We start from the raw sequence: 16,697 nt of genomic DNA, 5'->3' as shown, positions 1-16,697 counted from the left end.
TGCATTCCACCATAGCTCACATAAATACCTCATTTGTCACACTTAAATAAAATGTAACACTAATAGTAAGATAACATGTTATACAATTAATCACTTATTAAATTAATTAACCAAAACATTTCTAACAATTAAATAAAATAACAAACAATCAAATAAAACAAATAAACAATTAAATAAAATAACAACACTTAAATAAAACAATTCATCACACTTAACATTTAAATCAAATAAAGCACAAAATTTAAATAATCTAAAAAAAAAAAAAAAATTTGGTGCACTACACACCAGCTTCAAAGAGCCTCACATGACTTCGTACGAGGGTAATACAGACCCAAAGTATCACTTAGACTCCTTCAATAAATTGATGATCTTAAGGGGGGTCAACAGCAGAGCAAAGTGTCATTGCTTTGTCATTACACTTAAAGGAGTTGTGTACAAGTGGTTCAAGAGGTTAAGGCCAGGAACAATCAAGTTATGGCAGCAATTCTCTGGCGAATTTCTTCAGCAACACTAGGCAATCAGTGATTACGTTATGCCAATTACCAGCCTTGCTAACATAAAAACAAAGCGATAATGAATGTCTGAAGAGCTATATCCATAGGTTCAATATGGAAGCAAAAAAGTTGGGAAGTCCAACTAAAGCGGATCTCAAGATGGCTATTACAGCCGGTGTTCGTCCAAGAAGCAAGTTATGGGGTGACATGCTCAAGAGAGAGGTTACAAACTTAGATGACTTCTTCGAAAGAGCACAGAAGTATATACGTGTGGAATAGGGCCATAAGAACTTGCATGTTGAGGGAAGCAAACCTTCCTCCAATCACCCTTCTACCAATACGTTTGAAGATTCCACATAGAAGAGAATGTCGTGATAGAGGAGTCGCTGATCAAGTTGAAAATTTGAAGAGGTCTACAAAAAGGCTTCAAAGAAGAAGCTAGTAGGATTCATCAAATCATCACAATCGACCCCCATAAATATCCAAAGAAGTTTCCCAGTTGATTCCATATATTTGGAATTGTCAAAGCATATCGAAGAGAACAAAAAACAAATTACTTGGCAAGAAGATCCCACAAACCACTTAGGAGGTATTAGACTCGACCTCAACATGCACCTAGCCATGTGCAAAATAGGTGCCTTGCCTCGTGAGCCTTAACATGCACCTAGCCATGTCCAAAATAGGTGCCTAGCCTCGGGAGCCTCAACATGCATCCAACCTTGTGCAAAATTGGTGCCTAGCCTCGCGAGCCTCAACAGGAACCTAGCCATGTGCAAAATAGGTGCCTAGCCTTGCGAGCCTCAACATGCATCCTGCCTTGTGCAAATTAGGTGTCCAACCTCGGGAACCTCAATTGGTACCTAGCCATGTGCAAAATAGGTGCCTAGCCTTGTGAGCCTCAATAGGCACCTAGCCATGTGCAAAATAGGGGCCCAGCCTTGTGAGCCTCAATAGACACCTAGCCATGTGCAAAATAGGCGCCTAGCCTCGCGAGCCTCAATAGATGCTTGGCCAACTGCGAAACAGGTGTTTGTCCTTGTGACATATATATAAGTACTTATGATACATATATGTGAGAGCGATGAACCTTATGAGACAACATTTCAATCTATAAGGACTAGCTACCCTTATAGAATCTAAAAAAGCCAAAAGGTCATGAACAAACCCATCCTACAAAGGGACCACATCATAAAAGACGAAAGGGGAGCCCAAAGAGATCCCCAAGTCTAGATCGACTGAGTCTCCTTACTAAGGGAAAAAGGGCTTTGAAAATAAGTGTTCACGAGGTTTCACAAGGACCATCTCCCTATAAGGATCCCGACCCGAGGGGAGATCATCTCAAAAACAAAAAAAGGGTCTCAAAGAAGACGCTTATGAAAAAGGTCTCAAAGAAGATGCTTATGAAAAGGGTCTCAAATAAGACACTTGCTAAAAGGATCTCAAAGAAGACGCTTGCAAAAATAGTACTATGCCTAATGACAAGGGCGCTTCTCGCAAAAAATAAAATGCGCGCGTAAAAATATATAAAAGGATAGCGAGAGTCCAAAGGGCCAACATATCCTTACAAGCAGTCAAGGTGCACCAACATACACGAATCACGCATAGTAGAGAGGTCCCAAAGTAAACCCTTTCAAAATATAGAGGTGCTAATAAGAGACCCACGTGCATAAAGAGATGTGATAATGTTCTGTTACAAAATAAGCATAGGACGTAGTGTGACTCGTAAAAAGTTCCTCATGAAGAAAATGAGAAATTCGAAAAAACCTCTTAGGTAAAATAAGTGAAGCAGTGTTACAACCAAATCAAAGTAAAAATAAAGAAGCTGCCCACATATGTGAGCAAAAGATGGGGCAGGAAAAAACTTCATAGTTTCCTATCGTGAGCACTCTATTTCGCAGCCTTAGCAACATCGCGACAACCAAATAAGGAAAAATCAGAGCCAAGATTCTATTCGATATAAGGAATTTAGCTCCCGCACTTTTCCTACTCTTAGACGGAGAGGAAGTCTTCTCAAGTCCCTGAATCTTGGAAGTAAGCTAATCATTCTCCACCCCGACCAAAGGTCAATCTTTTATCGACATCACTTATACTTCAAGGGTATCACTAAACGGGCAAGTACTAATAGACTTCCCAGTCGAGTCGACTTGTTGGTAATAAAGAAGGAGCCAACAAGACAAAGGAACTACAAGAAAGAATTTCTAAAACACTCTTCACTGTGAAATTCGTCAAGCACTGGATGCACGTAAGGCACCCAGGGCAACATCTTAAGAGTGCCACACGAGAGCCCACCTTGTCCAAACAATTATTCTTTGGCCCCTTCGGGTAGAGTGTCTCAAGCTTCTTCCTGCGGCCCGAAGTTTTGTACAACAATGACACCCATGAGATCTATATAAAAGAATAATTGGCATTAATAAAAATTCAAAGGAGTCCTAAGGATCGCCATTCATTAATTATGTTTTTCCATATCTTGTAAATGGAGAAAGGCACTTGCACCATGAATGTCACAAAGATGGCACAAAAAAAAAAAAGAGAGAAGAGTCTACAAGAATGCCTAAAGGCCTTCTTATAGATAGGGGCAAGTGTGAATGCCAAAAATTCGCCAAGGAAAAAAGGTCCGGTCACTTATTGAAATAAATGAGTAAGGGTCACTTAGTCATTCCATCGAGGTCGTACCTATGGGTCTCACAAGACCATAGTCTAAGAAATACTCCCATGTCGCGAGGCTCTCAAGGGTGATGTCGCGAGGGCCCAGTCGCGTCACGAGGCCAAGGTGTGAGGCCGTGTTGCGAGGGCCTCAAGGTCATTATCTGTATGCCCATCTCGCGAGGTGCCTACCTCATCCATCCATCTCACGGGGCACCCTCTACCTCGTGCATGTCTTGTGAGGCTGTGTCATGAGGGCCCCAAGGGCCTGATCCGTATGCTCATCGTGCGAGGAGCCTACCTCGCGCATCCATCTCGCGAGGCACCCCCTGCCTCGTACATCCGTCTAATGAACCGCCTGCTTCGCGCATGTCTTACGCGTCAAGGGCCTGCTCCGTATGCCAATGTTGAGAAGCACCCCTGCCTCATGCACTACAACCATGCCACTTGCAAGGCATCCACTCCTAGTGCCACCGAGGGAAGGTGGGCCTCGCGCCAAAATATCATCGAGGGGCTACGGCACTCACGTAGAGCATAGAAGACACCATTATGGATGAGACTCTACCAATGCAAGGCCTGACACCCCTCTATGCATCAAGGAGACCTAGGCTACCCTGCCGAATAATCCATAAGTCATTCAACACTTAGCCAAAGATAATGAAATGTGGAGCAATGGTGTGTCTTGGACATGTAAGAACAACCATCAGGTACAGGGTGCACGTACGAGCACGGGATGTACGACCATGTGGAGGACAGAGGTGTGACTCTGACATCCGTATCATACATGTAGTGGTGGTATGAATTAGTACAAAGAGTGGGGGCACTACTTGCACACCTCTTACCATGTACCATAGCCGACATCACAGCCTCCTACACCACTACGTCTGGTGCCACTACCCTGACAATGCACTTGTGTATAATTTTGTCTCTCGGGACCACAATGTATCAGGAGCCATTAAATCTCCACTATAAATAGACCTTCACCCCTCAAGCAAAGGGGTCAGAAAATTAGACATTATAACCAGAGACTATTGAGTAATACAAATATTCTCCACATGTTCACTCTGCAACTTGATTCTAAGTCCATATAGCCATCCTAAGTTCGTCTACTCTTCTTTACTACTCTCTGTTTACTCTTAAGCTCATAAGTTTTCTAATCTAACTTGGTTGACGAGTTCTCACCGTCAACATTCTGTTTTTCTTCTCGATTTCTTCCTCCTCTTCTTCTTCTTCTTCTTCTTCTTCTTCTTCTTCTTCTTCTTCTTCTTCTTCTTCTTCTTCTTCAACAATACATAGATCTTAGCTCATCCACTAGCAGAGGAGATTTGGAGATCACGAAACATTCTCCATGGAGCACCAACCATGGATCTGGGCTTGCAGATCTTGAGCGTCGACTCTGAAGCACCGATGAAGGTGGGGAGAGCATTGACCTTGGAGCACTGATAGAGTTGGGGATAGCATCGACCACAGAGCTGCATGAGGGGCTGACAGCGGTGGCTCTCGTGTGTGCAAAGACCAGCCAGCAGCCAGGCAAGGGAAAGGAAGGCTATGTTTTTCATGGATTTTTGGAAAAAAATGGAAGGACCTGAAGAGATCAAGTGAGAAAATTTGTGAACTCGGATTCCAATATGTTAAAAAATGAAAAGCTAAACTCAGATTTAATTAGATATTGTATTGTTTATTGTTAGATTATTTGAGTAATATGTTTAATATAAATCTAAGTTTTGATTGTACTTTTATGGTTGGTGTTCTTGTTCTTCATTTTATTTTAGTTTTGTGTAAGCTCAATATGTTTCACTAAAAGTGTTTTATGAGTTAAGGATTATTTAGGGATTGAATGGGACTTCGATTTGTTGGATTTGAAATTCTTGGTTGAATTCTAGTTCATTGAATTCTAGTTGATTGAATATGACGATGTCAAATTTGTGGAAGAAGAAGAAGAGGAGGAGGATGAATTGTAGTGGTTTAGATTAGATTTGAAGTTTTCACTTTTGTTTTAATTTTCAATCTTGATGATTGTTAATTAGATTTAGGGTCTCTAAATGAAATTATTTTATTTTTATTTCAGTTTCAATTTGATTAACGTTGTAATTTTATGATTTAAAATTATGTTTTATGTTTGTTTTTAGCTTTAATTTTGAGTTTTGTTGATTATAATGATTTTAAATGTTTTAATTAGTTAAAATATATATTTTTTTTATTTTTTTTTTAAATTACATATCTATTTTTATTAATTTTTGAATTAATAAATATTTTATTTCAATTTACTAAAAAACTAATTTATAAAAGTATGGGTATTTTGGTCATATTAAAAAAAAGATTGACCAAAATTGGACCCAGGGTATTATTTTGTTCTATTTTGGAAAACTCAGTGTCCAAATTGTCATTTAACAAAACAGAGGGTTAGATCAATAACTTTTGCAAAACACATCATCCAAAATGGTATTTACCCTTATTATTAAGATGGTAAAATTAATTATATTTTTTAGTAATTTTAATGATTAATTAGTTAAGAAGTTAGAATTAGAATTAATTACTATTATTATAATTCTTATCATTATTATTATTAATAAATTAGATTAAATGAGAAAATTGATATAGTGTTCAAAGAGAGTTTAGAGTGCCACATCATCTCCTTGAAATGGAAATATTAATTATAATACAAAGTAGACTACATAACCGTGTTTCGTGAAATCTTTTGTAGTAATTTAAAAATATATGTTTAAATATTTGTAATGACCCAACTATTCTAAACTTGGACCATTAGAAACTACTATACTAATCTTAAGAAAATGTACATAAAAAAATAACCACAACTTCATTTAAAACTGTAAAGTCAAGGTTAAAAAATACATAAATTGATAAGTAAGATATGGGATCCCATTGTTTTTAAAATAAAAACATAACATAACTTTAAATAAACGAGTTACAAAATTAATTGCGAAAAATACATATAAAGCATAATTTTTAAAAGAATGGGAAGCGACTTCATCCTTGAATCGAACACTCAATCCACTGATTCCATCCTGCCTCAATACACATCTCTAAGCTGCCAAGAATCTTCCCGCTGCCATAGCTATTTTCCTGCACATACAAAACATAAAGGAGTGAGCCTAATGCCCAGCAAGGAAAATCTACTACAAGCATAAAACATATCATACACATAACTATAAACTATAAACATATAACATATATCTATAAAAACATACTTCATATAAGACTATAATATTAATGGCCATTAAAACATATGATAAACCATCTACTTCCCCTTTCTAATATCTGAGGTAGGTTAGATTACATGGTAGGTTTATGATAACCCATCTACGTCTCTTGTCTAATATCTGAGGTAGGGTAAATCATAACCATGAAACATAAGAAAACATAACATATCATGCTATATCATAACTTGTCATAACATATCAACATAGCAAATAGGCATATAAAACTATCATATTTTCCTTACCAATATACCGGGATGTGAGAACAATGTCGGGATTTTGGAACACTCCTAAATACCATAATAAATAAGTGAGTATACTAAGGAATAGAGATGAAAAGAATAACTACAGCATCGAAATGATACTTACCAACAAGAATCTTACGTTCAAGATCTTAGGTGCCTAGCCAAGAATAGAGAATACGAATTAGGATTTGAGTAGAAAAACTATAAGAACTTAATGAAACAATAGATAAATGATCTAGAATTTGGAATACCTTGAATTCTTTTATGACCGAACTATACCTCGAACCGAAATATACTATAAACCTTACTTCCCAAGTGTTTGATAAGCTTATAACCCCAACCCAAGTGTTTAACACTCTAAAGTACTCCTAGCAACTTGTAGGCTCCGAACTCAGCTTGATGAATGAAGAAATGGTTGGGTACTAGGTCCTATTTATAGAGTTCAAGAATGAAAAGATTTTCATTTAACTTGAATAAAATAATGGCTTTTTAATTGAAAAATAATTGAATAATCGTTCAGCAGAGGCTGAAGACTCGGTCAGAAAGATGCTGGACTTATCAAGAGGTTAAGGATTAAAATGAGCTCAGTTTCAAAATAGTTCAAAAATCATGCTCATGGGCCGATATATCACTCACTATAGGCGATATATCGCCTGGCTTCATATGCCTGAGGCTCGTCGAGGTTGTCGTGCGAAGCTACATGTTTTTCGTATCCCCGTATGGCGATATATCGCTCCCTAGAGCTGCGATATATCGGCATATGCTGAAATATTATATACGTAATTACACTTTTTCAACCTAATTTTAATTGAGTAAACAGCCTTGACTAAGTCTTTTAACAATTTCAAAGTTGCTGGCAGACCCTAGGATATTCAAATATTACTCTTAATAAACTTATTCCTCTAAAATACTTAATTTCTCATTAAACCTTCATATGACAAGTGTTACTATCTTATTGGGTCTATCTAAACCTTATAGTATAATAATTATCACCTTCATAATCAGTCATATTAATCAAACCTTAGGTTATAATTAATATTCTTAAACTATAGATTAAACTTAGAAAATCTACAAGTGTTACTATGAGTGTCCAACTAAATCCTGGTTTGAACCAAAATCCACAGTCATAAAAATACTACAACTATTACTACTACTATCTAATTAGCTAAGTAAAGTTCTTGGACTCTACAATATTTTTTGGGAGATTAAGTGATAAAGATTCATTTTCATCCTACTCGTACAACATGGTCCTTATATGGACACATGATGGCGTCTTTGTAACGACCCTCAAAACATACAAGACCATATCATGTGGAAATTTAAAACTTTTTACTTTTAACTCATTGTACCAAAAATCCATATTAAAAAAAACATTTAAAAGATCGTGCGCGCACACTTTTAGTTCAGTAAACAGAAATACAACTACTCTTCAACAGAGTTATAATAAAATAATTATCCCAAAAGAAATAACAAACTTTTAGCTTTTTCTTTTCAAAATGGTGATCCATCAAAAACCTCCCAAGGTCAGGCCACATGTACATATCCACAAGCAGACTCCGGTGCTCACTGTTCCACTTTGCTTTTGCACTTACCTACAATATGAAACAACTAGGTAAGCAAAAACGCTTAGTAAGAATAGTCTTGCACACAAATATACTAAACCCAGTAACGGGTTAAGGTAGGTATCACTATTAATCACTAGGGTATTGGATAAATCCCAACCCTATCATATAATTCTTAATAATAGTCCTAATAGAAAAATCAAGCACATTGGTTGTGCCCAACAACTAATGTTCATACATATCAAAACCACCTGCATTCAGAAAATCCCAGACATTCAAGATATATAACCATATCTGAAATAAATACCCTGGTTGTATCTAACAACCCAGTTCACACATATCACAATAACATGCACTTAGAAAATTCTCAAAACATACAATATATCACTCATATCGTAATATCATGCACTCAGAAATTCTCGGAATATTCAAGATATATTTAACACACATCATGACTAAGAAATTAAATCATCAGCAAGGGATCCGAGCCTCAACCAGGCTCCAACGCGGACTTTATTACCATTGTCATGGCTCTAACCTAGACTATATATTCACCATGTCCGGGCTCCAATCCAGAATATATATTCCCTATGTCCTGGCTCCAATCCAGACTATGTATTCTTACCGTGTCCTGGCTCCAACCCGGACTATATTATGCTAAGGTTCTAACTTCAACCCGAACCTACATACCATTTAGCCACATAATGAAAATCATTGCAAGAGTAGGTATTAAGCATACCCTAGTCTTAATGACCCAAATGAAACTAGTGTAATCTACTACTACAAGCACACGATAGTATATTCATGTTGTAGCCAAGAAAGAGAAAGGCTAACTTTCTTGGGGTCCTTAGCTCCTTGCTGGATTTTTAACACTGCTATTTGTTTTCTTTTTTCGCGATTATTGTAACTAATACAATGTATTCAGATTAAACTATGGCATACTCTTATTGCTAATATTCTATGATAGCTACATGCCATAACGTTCTCTTAGAGACTCTATACTATAGCCTCTTATACACCTTACTGTGTATAAGGCCAGATTTTGTTTTAGTGTTTACAGTGTCATGAGAAAATCAGCCTCAATGCAACACGCTCTCCATGCCATGCATCTTAATATTCTTGAACTAGAGAACTCTCTTATCGGATAACTCATATTTTGGTTTTTGGAAAAAGGAGTTCTACGCAACTCCTATCTTTGGAAAAATACCAACTTATCGTCCTCTCACGAAAATTTACCGTTTTCTACCATTTACCAAAATACTGCTTTTTGACCCTTTACAAATAATATATGACAATGTTATCCTGCTCTCTTAAAGATTCTACAAAACCTAACTCTCATTCTTACCATTTTCTTATCCATAACCTAGGACATCTTATTATGTTATTTTTTAAAAGAAGGGCAATTGGACCCTTAACTTAAAAATTGTAAAAATCAACTTTTAATTTAATCCAAGCTAATTTGGGATTGGTTAAGTCTCCAAATCCTTAGTTATCTTTACAAAGGATAATTTTTTTTTATTTCCAAAACTTCACTTCCACTATTTAATTTAAGGGGTAAAGTGTCCTTTTTAAAAAATTTCCCTAAGTTGTGTTTTGGGAAAAAATGCTTAAACTATCGTTCACGTGTTCTGTGTCATAAGGACGGGAACTAGGCAAAAGCCTTGCGTCAAAACTTGTTTTAGGTTAAGAGAACTAACCTCCTAAAAATAATTTTTCATTAAGGTTCGAAATTACTACCTTTCAGTTTTTAGGGAAAATTTAGAAAACTAATATCTCTTAAACCGTGACACAATTTTTTCTAAAATTTTACAGAAGTCCTTATACACATCTTAAATAATTCCCCTCAAAATTTCATAATTTTTGGGATGCAAAACTCATTCAAATTTGTAAAGCAATCTGCAGTGCTTGCTGCCCAAAAGTTTCTCCCAGAATTTAAGGTAAATTTGAAAATTCACTCCTCTTACACCGTAGCCCAGATCTTTCTAAAGTTTTACAGAGATTTTTATATATGTCTAAATTAGCTTCCTTAAAAATTTCATAATTTTTTAAATAATAAAACTCATCAAAATGTTTAAAGAAATATGAGCAGTGCTTGCTGCCTAGAAGTTTTGTTGCCAGATTCTAGGGAAAACTTTGAAAATTCATATCTCTTATACCTTAAAATATTTTCCTCTAATATTTTATAGTGACCTTTATACATGTTTAAAATAACAATCTACCGAATTTCATAGCTTTTGATCAGTAAAACTTGTTCAAAAGTGAAAACAATCTGGACAGTGCATGCTACCAATAAATTTTCCAGATTTACATCAAGATGCCAAAACGTTCATAACTTGGGTTTAAAAATACCTTTCTAAGATTTTCCAAAGTCTATCATCAAGTAATCACAAGGAAATATGAAACTATGTAAATATTTTTCAAAGATAGAGGGAGTAGAGTGCGGTCTGACCCGTTGGAAGCTAGACCACGAAATTTTGGCAGCATGCATTTTTACACAACCCAACATCATTAAGCATTTCTAGCATAACCCTACCCAAATGAATGCATGAGAATAATCATACCACACACATAAATCTCAAACTCAAGCATAAAATAATCTCAAAACTATTGAAACACCCTATACAACTAGTTCTACATGAATCACCACAAATCATAAAGAACTCAACCATAGATTCTACCTTTCGAAGCCCTAGCTTGGAGATGTGTTCCTTAGCTCTTCAACACCATCCCTTAGTGATATAACCTCTCAAAATTGAGCCCCAAGTTCCACATGAATTTTTTTAAGAAAATGATTAGGGTAAAAAACTTAGATGAGGAAGAAAACATGCAAACTACCAAGATTTCTTACCTTGCTTCCACTAGATAACCAAAGTTCTATCTCCTTCAGGTACTACCCGTACAAGCCTCTATTGAACCCTAGAACACAAGATCAAAGCCATGCACAGCTATTAGATCACATACACGCAACATAAACCCTTAGGGTTTCGGGTTTGAAGAGGAAGATAGGAGAAAAATAGAGTAGGGTTTGAAACTTACTCTTCCTTAGTGTGCTCTTGAGCTTCTCCCTTCCTTCAATGGGGAAAGAATGCTCTTGCTCTTGGAGAGAAGATAGCAAAAATGGAGAGTAGAGAGAGATTAGGGCTTCAGTTTTGGGGAGAGAGAATGGAGAGACCTATTTTCTTGAGGAAAAAGAAAATTTTTAAAAAATGATTGGATGTGTAAGAGGGAAATGATTGGGTAGTTTAGCCAAGTGGTGGATAAGGCTCTTACTCTTCCTAGGGTAGGTCCCTAGGCTCTTGAGAGCCCTAGGCATAGCCCTTTCTGCCCACCCCTCTCTCTTCCCTCCTTTGGAAAATACCTTTATGCCCTTGCTCATCTTTACCTCTCTCCTTAGACACTGAAAGGCCCTTTGGTAATTTTACTTATATAAAATTCCCTAAATTTTACCCTATAATTTTTAAATATATCCAAGCTTAATTAATTAAATTAAATGTGACCCAAAAATAAAAATTTTCACATATCACATAATTTTGGTAATTTTATCAAATTGACCAAAATGCGCCTAGAGGCCCAAGAAAGAAATTCTCATTCTTAAGACCGATTGATTGGAATTCAAATCTCAATCAAATTTTCTTAAAATTATTGGCTTTCCTATAATGTCCCAGTTGCCAGACAAAATTATATTTTTATTTCATAGTATTTTCTATTTTATTTAATCGAGATTTTTCTCCCATTAGGTTTTATTCCTTGGTCTGAGACCAATCTTTCTTCGCACAAAGCTAGATCCATTACCGGATCATTATAGCGGCTATAAAATTTTCTAATCATCGCAAATTCATATAATATCATTTATCAAAATAATATTTCACATAATTCTTCACAGACTCCAACCGGCTACTAACGGGTGTTCAAAACGCGGGAAGTTGCAGTTTCAACCTTGTATTTTAGGCAATTACTCGTTTGGAATCTTTATTTTTTAAAATTAACTTTTGGACCTTATGTTTTGTCAAAAAGTTAAAAATATGAATATATAGATAGATTATTTGAACCACATGTATTTTGACTGATTACCTGTTTGCACCCTTTATTGTTTAAAAATAACATTTGGACTTCGTGTTTTGTCAAAATGTTAAAAATATAAATAGATAGATTATTTATTTATTTATTATATATAGATATTTTTAATTGACATCTATTATAATTATTAATAAAATAAAATGAGAAGAAAGAGAAAATAGATTGAGTTTTTCTCTTAATTAATTAAAAGTCATAAATAAGAGAAATAGAATAAAAAATGAGAAAAAATCAAACTTACTATTTTATTTATATTTATAATTTAATTAAACAGTTTTCATAATTAAATATCTAATCAAATTTGAATTCAAATTATATAACATTTGAATAAATCAAATTAGAATTCAAATTTAAATTATATATGTTGTTAAGATATATTTTCGTAATACTATTTACGTTCAAAAGTAAGAATAAATAATTTGAATAAATATTTATTATTATTAGGGATATTGATGGAATAAATACCCATTCTTTTGAGGAACTTGTGTTTAAGTACCCAATCTTTTATTTTAGTGGGAAAAATACCCAATGTGTATTGGTATTAAAAGAGCAAATCAGAGATATGTAGCGGGGAATGTGTTAGGCTATTTTTAGCCTACTTTCTAAGTGTCTTGATTCATGTTTTATTGTTGTGTTTGCGTGTTCTTGGGAGCGAATTTACGTTTTTTTTTCTTCTAGATTTCAAGTTTAAGCACAAGAATGGTTCAAATGGAATGGAATATGGAGAATAAGTGCTAAACCGGGCTTAAAAGTGTTCAATGCAGGATATCCAATTAGGGCCGCGGTGGTAGAATTTGCGCCGTGGCACTGGTGTCCATTACAGCTGTGGCAAGGGTCAAATATCAGAATTAGAGTCGAAGTCCCAAAATCAATTAGCGCCATAGCGCAGCTTTTTGGGCCGCTGCAGTTGGGTGTATTTGAGCTGCGGCAAGTCCATTTTCCAAAAAGTTGAGAAATCCTGATTTCTGAGTGTCCCCGCAACGTATGAATTGGCGCCACGACGTTGTCTTCCGTACGATTTACGAATTATCCACTTAAAGAAGGGCATTTTTGGAATTGGGGGAAAAAATTATTAGGTCATCTTTTTTAATTAGAAAAATTGCGATTTTCAGAGGGGGGACCTTTTAGAACTTAGAAAACAAAAAGAGAGAATTGGAGATCAAGCTTTGGAGCAATTATGACAACACCAAATCTAGTTTCTTCTCTGCTCTTTTATTTTCTAATTTTATTATGTCTTTTATGGATTTTATTATGAACATGTTAATGGAGATTATGAGCTAAACTCCAATTTAGGATTTTTAATGGAGATTGTCTGAAGCATTCTATGGATTAATACAATTTCGATATTTTTCTTCTATTGATGTGTGATTTATTCATATTTATGCTTATTACATTAATTTGACTGGCCATTCTATACATGATTTATGATTTCAATACAAAATCTGCAAAGTGAGTGTTGAGAATGCTCTAATTGAATAAACATAGGTTTCGACATAAAACGAGAGTATTTGTGTGGCTTGTGTAGATTTAGGATTATTGCTTAATGCTGATTATGTGTATGTTATGCCTAAGAAATGTAGGATAGTGCCATATAATTTAGAATCTATATGTCTTAATTAGAAAATAGGTTATTTTTTATTCCGCTATCACATTAGGTAGAAGACGAAGAATTGGTTTGCATTATTGAAATATGAAGTGGAAGCAATTGAAATTAATTTCCCTATATTTCATTTCTTGATTGAATCTTGTTTATTGTTTTGTTATTTATTTATTGCTTAGATTATTTAGTTTAAACAATCCATTTTTCGATAGCCAAATAGAAACAAAAATTCAATTAATTGGTACTTAGCTACAGTCCTTGTGGGAACGATCTCACTTACACGAGTAATTACTTGTATAGATGATACGTATACTTGCGTGTTGGATTTTTTACAACAAGTTTTTGGCGCCGTTGCCAGGGACTGTTTTTAGCTAATATTAAAATAGTTGAAGTTTATTCTAATTTGATATTTTATTTCAGTTTTACTAATTCTGTCATTGTCTCAATTTTTCTCATATCAAGTTACAAGAAGTTTATGCGACGCCAAGGCCTTGCTATTCGAGTGCCTGTTGATCCTGAAATAGAGAAGACCTGTAGACTGAATCGACGGAAGAAAAGGTTGGAAAGAAGGGTTGAGACTACCATGATAGATCCAACAATTAATAATAATGGGTCGAACGGGGGTGATGTTGAGGATCAAGCTAATGGTCAGAATCCACCAGCCAGAAGTTTGAGGGATTATGTGTTGCCTACTGTGACAGGGGTTCAGTCTTGTATCAGACCACCCGCTGTCGATGCCAAAAATTTTGAAATCAAGCCTGCCATACTCGAAATGGTTCAATCCATTGTTCAATTTCGAGGATTGCTCACAGAAGACCCCGACATGCATCTTGCTAACTTCGTTGAGCTCTACCATACATTTAAAATGAATGGAGTTAGTTATGATGCCATCAGATTAAGGTTATTTCCATTTTCTTTGAGGGACCGAGCTAAGAGTTGGTTGGTATCTTTTCCACCCAATTCGATCACTACCTGGAATGACCTTGCCTAGAAGTTTCTCTCCATGTTTTTCCCTCCTACAAAGGCAACTAAGTTGAGAGGAGAGATCAATAATTTCTATCAGTTGGAGGGTGAATCTTTGTATGATGCATTGGAAAAATTCAAGGATTTGATCAGAAAGTGCCCACATCATGGAATAGAAAGATGGATGTTGGTACATAATTTCTACAATGGTTTGTGTGGTACTACTCGCACAATAATTGATGCAACATTTGGAGGAGCGTTCATTAGTAAGAGCGCTAATGAGGCTTATGATCTGTTGGAAAAAATGGCTATGAATAACTATCAATGGCCATCAGAAAGAGAAACCACTAAGGAGGTGGCTGGAGTGCATGAATTGGATGCCATCTCGATGTTGTCAGCTCAAGTGGCAACATTGACAAAACAGTTACAGGAAAATAGTATTCAAGCTCCAGTTATGCAGATGCGAGTAATATGTGAGTTATGTGGGGGACCTCATTTATTTGAACAATGCACAATGAGGGATTTAATAACATTCCTATGGAGCAAGTGCAAGCAATAGGATACTTCCCAAGGCCCTCCAACAATCCATATTCCATGAGTTACAATCCTGGGTGGCGGAATCACCCAAAATTTTCTTGGACAAGTGGTCAAGGTAGTCAACAGCAGTTTCAGCAGAGCCAACCTCAGTACCCAAGGCCTCCTCCTGGATTTTTTCAACAGCAACAATTGAGACCTACACAACAACCAATGCAAGCAAAACAAGATGGTCAGTCTGATGTGTTAACTCAATTTATGATAGAAATGAGGTCATCAATTCAGAGCTTGGAAACTCAGATTGGATAGTTGGCCACATTAATGGCAAGTCGAGCTCAAGGTAACTTGCCAAGCACTACTGAAGTGAATCCGAAAGGAAATCTTAATGAATAGTGTCAGGCTATTAACTTGAGGAGCGGAACCATGTATGAGGGACCAAGTATGGAGAAGAAAGTTGAGCAGAAGCAGGATCAATAGGCACCTACTATTGAGAACAAGCAGAAAGGTGAAGAGAAGGTTACTAAGAATCTTCCAGAAAAAGAAGTGGTACCTTCGGTGTCTATAGATCATCACATAAAAATTCCATATCCATAGAGACTCCAAAAGAACCGCCTGACAAGCAGTTTGCAAAGTTCTTAGAGGTATTCAAGAGGTTGCATATCAACATCCCCTTTGTAGAAGCGTGAGAATAGATGCCCAATTACGTTAAGTTCATGAAAGAGATTTTATCAAAGAAGAGAAAGATGGAGGACTACGAAACTGTGGCATTGATAGAAGAGTGCAGCGCTATTCTTCAAAGGAAGCTTCCACATAAGTTGAGGGATCCTGGAAGTTTCACAATCCCATGCATAATTGGTAACTTTGAGTGTAAGCATGCGCTATGTGATTTGGGAGCCAGCAGCAATATCATGCCTCTATCAGTATTCAAAAGATTTGGTTTGGGTGAGGCAAAGCCAACCACTGTTACACTACAGTTAGTGGATCGATCATTGGCTCATCCAAGGCATAAAATATGTGTTAGTAAAGGTTGATAAGTTCATCTTCCCAACATATTTTATAGATTTTGATATAGAGGAAGATACAAACGTGTCAATTATTCTTGGAAGGCCATTTTTAGCAATTGGTAGGGCCTTAATAGATGTGCAAAAAGGTGAGTTGAAGTTGCGGGTACAAAAAGAATAGGTAACATTTAATGTTTTTGCAACAACGAAAGTTCCACCTTGTTGAAGAGTTGATGTGGTGGAAAGTAAGGGTGATAAGCTAAAATTTACTAAGAAGGAATCTATGGTTGAAGTTGGAAAATGAACAGTTTGTCATAAAGTGAAAAAGATCTTTAGTGAGAAAGCTCGATTGTTTCATGAGCA

The 16,697-nt window shown here is 35.9% G+C and overlaps 1 long non-coding RNA gene and 1 other non-coding gene across 3 annotated transcripts; both read right to left on the bottom strand.

Moving 5' to 3' along the window:
* Positions 1-6,016: 6,016 nt before the first annotated feature.
* Positions 6,017-11,337, bottom strand: LOC133789823 (uncharacterized). Of its 2 annotated transcripts, XR_009873727.1 has the most exons (4): positions 11,199-11,337; positions 10,841-11,078; positions 8,076-8,192; positions 6,017-6,221 (listed from the first exon to the last, which is right to left on the bottom strand). It is a non-coding gene; the product is annotated as an uncharacterized LOC133789823 (long non-coding RNA). The 2 variants fall into 2 exon arrangements; XR_009873726.1 differs by lacking the exon at positions 6,017-6,221 and having other exon boundaries at positions 7,960-8,192.
* Positions 11,338-14,866: 3,529 nt separating this feature from the next.
* LOC133793046 (small nucleolar RNA R71) lies at positions 14,867-14,973 on the bottom strand. Its single transcript, XR_009874509.1, has one exon. It is a non-coding gene; the product is annotated as a small nucleolar RNA R71 (small nucleolar RNA).
* Positions 14,974-16,697: the final 1,724 nt, after the last annotated feature.

This window comes from Humulus lupulus, chromosome 7, assembly GCF_963169125.1.
Source record: "Humulus lupulus chromosome 7, drHumLupu1.1, whole genome shotgun sequence".
NCBI lineage: Eukaryota > Viridiplantae > Streptophyta > Magnoliopsida > Rosales > Cannabaceae > Humulus > Humulus lupulus.
Note: the sequence above shows the minus strand (reverse complement) of the source record. Positions and strands in the feature narration are given on the sequence as shown.